Source organism: Muscardinus avellanarius (assembly GCF_963383645.1).
Source record: "Muscardinus avellanarius genome assembly, chromosome: 1".
NCBI classification, from domain to species: Eukaryota; Metazoa; Chordata; class Mammalia; order Rodentia; family Gliridae; genus Muscardinus; species Muscardinus avellanarius.
Window position 1 is genome coordinate 56,354,303 of NC_137786.1, and position 8,675 is coordinate 56,362,977.

Genomic DNA, 8,675 nt, shown 5'->3' on the forward strand with positions numbered 1-8,675 from the left:
ATGGAAAAACTGCTGAATATTTCTTATACCTGGGGAGGACGGTACAGGGTGCCCATGACAATAGCAGCTCTGGAGGTTCCCAGATGAATCATAATACACTGTAGAGACACTGGCCCGACTGGAAATGCAATCTCTGATATAGAAATAAGTGGGTCCCTACTTGGGGAAAAATGCATGTGAATGAAAATAAGTAACTCCAAGGAATGTGCCTGGACTATAGTAAATACTTAAAATACTAGCAACACCTGGGCCTATAGAAGCATCACAACATCTCTTAAGTCTAATTTATGATTAGACTTTCTGATTGAGTCATGTTCAAGATCATGGATTTTATTTTAAAAATTAGTGTCATAGAAAGAAAGATTGAGTTGTGGGATGATGGCTTGAGTGAAGTAAGTGGGCTCTGCCATCCACTCTATTCTATATTAGGGCAGTGGACTACTATTTTGTATATATGGAATATTTGATTTTGATGTCAAGTCCTACAGTACATCTTGGATCTAAGTGATTTATTTGGGACAATTAATCAATTAAATTTAAAATATCTAGGTACTTTGATGATTTTTAAAAATTAAGAGACAATCCCCTGTATTCTGTGGCTATCAGAACTGAAGGTAACTCAATATTATTTGAGAAGAAAAATTATTATAAATCCCAGAGAGATGGGGCACAAAGTAATTTGAATTCCTAATTTGATTAAAAAAATGGAAAGAATCTGATTCTCCTATGATAAGTGTTGAATGAACTAGACTAATTGATCTAGATCTAAGAGCAACTAAGATGCCTTTTGACAGAAGCAGAAGACCTAGAGTTCATACTGAAGTTTCTAATGGTGTCCTCTAATGATTCTGAAATATTGATAGGGATGCCACTTATGTATTTGTTTCTTTGTTCATTTATTAATTCACATGTATTCTGAAGAGGTTGTAAGTGTTGACTATGGAGAAGTGAACTGGAAGGCTTGGACCAACTGCCAGCTACAAGGCTTCTTTACATTCAGCGATAAAGGTGTATTTGTATTCCAGCCCATTAACTGTGTTTTCAATATTTTTGGTGTTGAAAAAGTGCCACCTGCATGTTCCAAAGGCTCCATTGCCGTTTGCTTGTTTAACTAATAACTTGCTGCAGTTGAGCTGTGGAGTGACTTGGTCTAGTTCCCAGCTCCTGGAGACCACAGGAAGCGCAGACAGGTACCTGCTTGATTCTCCAAGGCTGCAGGCATTCCTCTGCGTGTGTTGTGTGGCACACGTTGTACTTCCTGTCTCATGCCCACATCCAGGCATTGAGCCCTCACCCCACAGGGGTTTGGGGGGATACATGAGAGTATTATTATTTTTTATTTGGGCTTAAGGTCAAACAATCTATTTTAGAAATCTTAGACTCAGTTTAAGAAATATTAAAAAGTCCCATAAAAGAGGTTTGCAAAGCTGGTTACCAGTTGGTTTGTTAATAAGACCGAAGAGTCATACCTTATCTTGGCATTTAATCAGTACATAACTTATTTCAATATGGCATATCATTTTCTTTTTTTAAAAAAAAGCTTTTCTCTAACTTTTAAAGGGTTGCCAAGATTTCACAGTCTTTGGTAAACTCTTATGAAATATGATTTTTGCATTTTTTATGAGGCGCAACCTCTTTCCAGAATAGGGGAATAACAGAGGGAAAAGAAAAAATTAGGGAAACTTATCAATGCAGAGTAAAAAATCAGACTGAGACTTTGGCTCCAAGTCTAGGGCACCATTTCGGCATTATAAATAGCCAACTGATATTTAAAAACTAATCAACAAGAATTTGAGACCGTGCCTCTATGCTTTAGATTCACATAAACTAAACTGCAAGTATTAGGGAACAATCCCCAAAGTGCACATGCATTGCTAATTTATCATTCCATCAAGAAAGTGGTCTTCACCAAGAACATGCCCACTAAGGGAATGGTAAAACAGAAAATTGAACAACTAGGAGATATAGTTCAGAATAAAAGGCTCAACAAACTCAACCAAAGGGCTTCAAGGATGTTCAAGTGTGTTATGAGGGTTCACACAGCTGTCATGTATGCAAGCAAGCTGAACTGAATCCAAGTGTAAAACTGACCATGGGGCGGGGGGAAACAAGGAGTACACAAGTTTTCTCTGAGAGGGAGAGAGGGAGAGAGAGAGAGAGAGAGAGAGAGAGAGAGAGAGAGAGAGAGAGAGAGAGAGGGAAAGAGAGAATATCTCTGAGTGCTTAGGATTCTCATTACTCTTTAATCTTCATCCTTAAATCCCCATCTTCGGAGCTCACTAGAGGCTAAAAGAGTTTAATAGTACCAATTGACTGTATATCAAATCACCATTTACTATTAGAGAACAGAACCCAAAGTAGGTAAGTTTTGCTGAAAAAGGTCAGGTTGGGAACTTAGTGCCCCCAAAATGAGACCTAGGCAGGCAACTCAGGAGCTCTGGGACCTGGCCAGGGAGACAAAAGGGAGTCACCATTTCTTCATAGACAAATATGTGTGCTTACTTCTAAGAAAGGAAAGAGTGCCCTCTTCTTACAGGAAGACATGGAATACTTTTGTTTGATGTTAGCTATAACAGAATCATTTCAATAAGACCAAGTTAAGACTCAAGGAAGCAGAGAATTCAGGTTACTGTGACTTCTATCCCAATTGGTCTTTCACAAAGTTTCATATGACACTGTGATACAAGGAGCAGTTATCTGCGAATGATGCCACTCTGGGTGGCCCTGCAAGGGTTTGGCTAGCACTGAGGGAATTTCCTCTTGCAGAGGGGATCACTGTGCCCAAGCTCAGCTTCTCTAAGCTGGTGCCTCTTGGACCACCTGGCACATAGGAATCTGTATTTTCTATAAAGAGGCCACATTCACATGCTTGCCTACTAAAAGGTATAGATGGAGACAGAAAGTTGCATTCTTTTACTGGGATATAAGCCACCCTGCATGTCCAGTCTTGACCCACTTCTCCATGGAGAAAATGGGTGACCCTACCTGTAAAAAATCTCTATTTTCCCCAATAAATTCCTTTTCTTAACCCATCCTCTGTGACAGTATGATGTTTTCTCTAAGATTTATGTCTGTTGGGTTGCAATCCATAAAAGGCCATCTTTTAAAATTGTTCTGAAGGTAACAGGGCTGGAAATCATTTAGAGTCCAGGTTAGAATTGTGACCCAGAGGTCTCTTGAATAAGGTATGGCAAAACAGCATTGTCTTTATTATTTGAGATCCTTTTGTATTTAGTGTTATCTCTCATTGGGAAACTGGTTGACTCTTCCTAGGCAGCGTTAGAGCCTCACAGGCTAAAATGTTCCTCCTCCTTAAATTCTCATCTCATTTCTGCTCATTGTGTTGTTCTCTGTAGGTAAGTTCTTGGTGGGCCATGAAAAGAAGAGCTCACGGTCAGATTTCATGCTGAACGCGAGTGAATGACGCAGAACACAGTGGAAGGCCTTGTCAACGCAATCACTGTCACTAATGATTATTTATCCAGCTTGGACGAGGCGCTCTGCTCTGCTGGCTGCCTGCTGAGTGAGTCCTAGCCTTGGTAACAAATATGGGTTCTAATGTCATGAAAACAGTCCAGCCTTATGCAAGTGTAAGTCAGAACTTGGTTATTATTCTTTTTATTGTTGCTGGAACATTGGTTAATTCAATTCTTTCCTCTGAATTGAACTTTAACCAGGATTCGTTTTTATGACAATCAGGGACATTGCTCATAAATGAGGCAAAATAGGATGAATTGGTTTTCACAAGTCTTTCTTTTAAGCTTTGTATCTGAATATAGAGGATCCCTGTGGTTCTTCTTGTTATTCTAACATCATTTTCTATGTAGATTAAAATAGGTTGTGAGTTCATAATGTCCCCACAAGTGGAACATATGCTTATAATCAAATCCTGATATTGTATATTGAACCCATTGCATTTCTACCACTTTTAATATTCAGAAGATGTCATTAAATTTTAGACAAAAATCTAAATAATTAAGCAACATAGGAAACAGTGCTCTGGTACTGGGGATGGAACCCAAGAGTCTTCTACCTCCAGGCTATACTCCCAGACCTATTTTATATTTTTATTTGGAAACAGATTCTCTTCAGCCAGCGAGAGTGGCTTCAAACCTGTGTGATCCTCCTGTCTCTACCTCCCAAGAGCGGGGATTACAAGCGTGCGCCACCACGCTTGGCACAAGGGGATTTTTTTGATGAAGAAAAAAATGGAAGTCTAACACAACTCTTAATAAACTTATTTTAACAGAGAACAGGGAAGGAAATTTGAAAAGACTTCTTGGCCCCTTCTTCCTCTTCTGAAAGCTTACTGGCTTGTCATGTTGCTTCCAGACAGAAAATGAGAAAACTGGGAAGGAGACCTGGTCCTTGGCTGAAATTTAGTCTGTACAGGTCCATCAGGGCTCAGTTTTTTAACCCATAAAAGGGTACACTGGTATTGTTTAGGAATGTGCAATGTCTAGATGTAATGGACAGCAAACACCTAATTGTGAGAAATGATTGTGGTTCCAGGATCTTCACTAACCTCAAGGATTCAAAGATGTGTTCTGATAGCAGTGATACTATGATGTTATTCCAGAAGAAGTAGTTGATCTCTGTGCCTTATACAAACCTTTCTTTTTTTCTCTCTCTCTCCTGTGGAAACACAAATGCATTTGAAAAAATCCCAGAACCCAACAGAATGCAATGTCCCATGAGGTCTCTGTCTCCACTGCTTGCAAGAGAAAATGGGTGGAAAGACTAGTAAACAAAGAGGAGAACCACATTTGGGGATATGGAGTCCGTAAAATGACGCAGTAGAAACAATACCATATTTCTTCAGCAATTGAGTCAAAGGATAATAACAATATAATTTTATAGCCAGGATGGACAGCAGATTTCTCTGGACATTATTCTCTCCATTAGATTTCTGTGGCTTAGCCACAGGAGACCCTCAGAGGTTAAAGACTTAATTTTTCTCAATGATGTGTCCTGAAGAAAAATGACCACTATACAGTTTTCCTCCTGCCTCTGTGCCTTGTGAAATTTTGTTTTCTGCTCCTTCCTGACATTGTCCTCCTGGATATTTTTTTAGAGTTGTAAAGAGTGGGCTGATGGTGTCTTCCTTCTCACTTTGTGGAGTTAGGCTCTAGGCAGGAGAGTGTGCCTTGGGTTATGGGGGGACCACAGTTCATTTGGACTGCCCCAAAGTCCTCTTTAGTGAGCACCCTGGGTTAGGATCACACACTCTCTCTTAAAGCCGCTCACAAGCCTTAGTTTTAAAATCACCCCCTTATAAGCCCCCGTTTTAAAATCACCTCCATCTCATGGTCAAGGAAGACATTCAGAAAGTTGATTTAGCCGGGCTTGGTGGCGCACGCTTGTAATCCCAGCATTCGTGAGGCTGAGATCAGAGGATCGCGGTTCACCGACAGCCTCAGCTACTTAGTAAGGCCCTCTGCAACTCAGTGAGACCCTGTTTCAAAATAAAGAATACAAAATAGGGCAGGGGGTGTAGCTTGGAGGTCAAATGCCCGTGGGTTCCATCCCCAGACCCATAAAAAAAAAAAAAAAGAAAGAAAGAAAGATGATGTAAAATTTTTCTCAGCAGAGAAGCTGCTCTCATGAGCTACACTGAAAGTTACTTTCAGGGTTCAAAAAGACCTCCAGTGCTCAGTGGAAAAAGGTAAGATGCAGTAATGCAAATCCACATGCCCAAGCTGTTTCTAGGGTTCCTGTCCATGTCAAGCATTAGAATGGTGCTGCCTTGTTTTTTTCCATGAGGGGTCCCTAAGGTGAAGATTCAGATATTCTGTGGTTTGCCATCAAAGAAACTTACCATCAAGACCTGAGCCCTGAGAACATGTCATGGTATACAATTATACCTACAGAAAGTGTCAGGGGTTCTGGAAACCAGGGTACCAAGGCTCAATTTCTGTGTTCTCCTTTGATTTTAAGGCATATTGAATTAGAGTTATTGTTAATTTTACTTGTTGTGATGGTTAATTTTATGTGTCAAACCTGACTGGACTAAAGGATGCCCACATAGCTGGCATAACATTTCTAGACGGGTCTGTGAGAATATTTCTGGGAGTAATTAATGTTTCACTTCGAGTAAAGATCTGTCTTTACTAATGCAGGCAGGCACAACCAAATCCATTGAGGGTCCAAATAGAACAAAAGGCAGAAGAAGGATGAATTTGCTTTCTGCTTGAGTGGGGCCATTCATTTTCTCTAGCCCTCAGCTACTGGAACTCCTGATTCCTATCCCTTTATACTCAGGCCTTTGGCTTCAGATTAGGGTTTGCACCACCATTTTCTCTGGCTTTCAGGACTTTAAACTCAGACTGAATTCTTTTGGGGATACTGGGGATTGAAACCAGTGGACTTTTGCTTCTGAGCTATACCCCAGCCCTATTTTATTTTACTTTTCAAAAAGGGTCTCCCTAAGTTACTGAGGACTTTGTTAAATTGCTTATGCTGTCCTTGAACCTGTGATCCTTCTGTCTCAACATCCCAAGCACTGAGATTACTGCTGTGCACCACCTTGCTCCAACAGACAGAATTATACCGAATTTATTGGCTCTCTTCCAGATGGCAGGTGAGAGACTTATATATACTTGAAGTATCTGTGGGGATTGGTTCCATGACTTCTGAGGATGTTCAACTCCTATATATAAAATGGTTTGTATCTGCATATAATTTATGCAATTCTCTTGTCTACTTTCAATCATCTCTATATTACTTAGAATACCTAATACAATATATTTCTAGGCGAGAAACTGCAATACTGTATTATTTAGGGTAAGGTAACAAGAAAAAAGTCAGTACATGTTCAATACAGAAGTGACTGTTGGTTTGGTTTCCATGGAGGACATTAATTAATACACTTAATGTCTTTGTTTTCATTTTAAGCATTAGTGGCTGACATAGGTTCATTTCTACTTTCATGCCATGAGACATGGCATGAAGATTCTCTGTCTCATGAAACTTGGCATGAAGGGTGGAGGGAGAGGTTTCTCTCTTCCCTTCCTACTTACAAGTTTACAGAACAAAAACATTTAAACTTTCTCTTGAGTTGTCATTGAGCCAATACAGGTTTTAATAAGTTCTTCCAAGTTCCCTTTAAATTCTAGCATACTCGGTGACCCTGCTTACCATGTGACTCTGCTTCTTGGTCATAAGTACCTTCCTCCACAGTCTGCAGACCTCACCCGAAGGTGCCAGTTTTAATTAGAGAGGCCTTTAATAATTTGGCTGGTGTTTGCCTCCTTTGTGACCCCCAATTCAATGGAAATATAAAAAAGCAAATTCTAACATACTCTATACTCATTACAATCCTACAGGTGCTATTATTGTCATTCCCATTTTATAGATAAGAAGACTGAGGCACAGAAGGGGAAAGTAACAACCAAATTTATACAGCCAGTTAAATGTGAAAAGTGGGATTCAAACAAAGCAGTCTATGATTGCTATTTCTTTCTCAATCTCTGCTCTTGGTTGAGAGCAGAGGTTGGTATTGCTTCTGACTGATGCTGGCTGATTCTACTTTAGTCCTCCTTAGGAAAATATATGTTGCATTTTTGCTCAGAAATATGAGAAGGCAGGGCCTGTACTTGCAACTTCTTCATAACAGGGGTCACTCATTGTGTGCCTCCTACTTTCCAGGTGGTAAATGAAGTAGAGTGAGCCCTGATCCTGATTCGGGCCACTCGTGATTCAGAGGTTGCCACACAAGATTGCTGATCTTTTAGTGACCAGATGAGCTCTCCTAAGATTTAGGAAAGTTGTGTCTATGAGCTTAAAATTCAAATGTGTAAATGGCAGAGAACTAGCTTTTCAATTTTAAACTCCAAAGGAAAGTGGAGAAGAATCAATGGCTGTGTTTTGATAGTCAAGGTCAAAGAATTCATTTCTCTTTTCAGAATGAACCACTTTTACTGTGTCTGATTTTATAGCCTTATATAATTTATGTACTTCCCTGATGTTGGATGCTCATGAAAATTCAGCAAAATTGCTCTAGGAAACCATAATCACTGATTTATTTGAATTTTGGTTCTTCCTTTGGGGATTCTGTTTAATGCCCCCTTTTATAATTTCAGTGTGCTCTGTGACATCTGAGCAATGAGTATTTCCCCCTAATGCAATATTAAGATTACAGACCCAAATTGTGTTGATCTGTAGACAAATGGCAGTTATTTGTTGAGTTGTTCAACTGTCCTTGTCTTGGACGTTGTGTTCCAGTTTAGGGTAGGAATAACTTCCTGAAATATCTGTTCCCTTTGAATTTTAGAAAACACTGCAACAAATATCCATCCTTGTTCCTATTTTAAATTTTATTTGAAAAGCTGAATTTAATCTAATTATAAGACTTTCTGGGCACTAAATTCCAAGCTTCCAAGTTGTAAAAGGCAACAAAGGTAAAGTTGCTGATTGATTGGTAAGTAAAAATAGCTCACATATGAAAAGAAAAGAACTTTAACATATCTAGAGTACTTACTGTTTGCAGGAATTATGACATTGCTTTATATATGTTTTCTCATTTAATCCTCAAACTAATCCTATGAGGCAGTTACCAATCATACCATGTTGGGGCTAAAGAAAGCAATATTCTGAAACCTCGAATATTTTCTCCAAGGACCCAAATTAAATAATGGCTAGGGCTGAGATACAAATATGGTTTTGCCTAGTTGTAA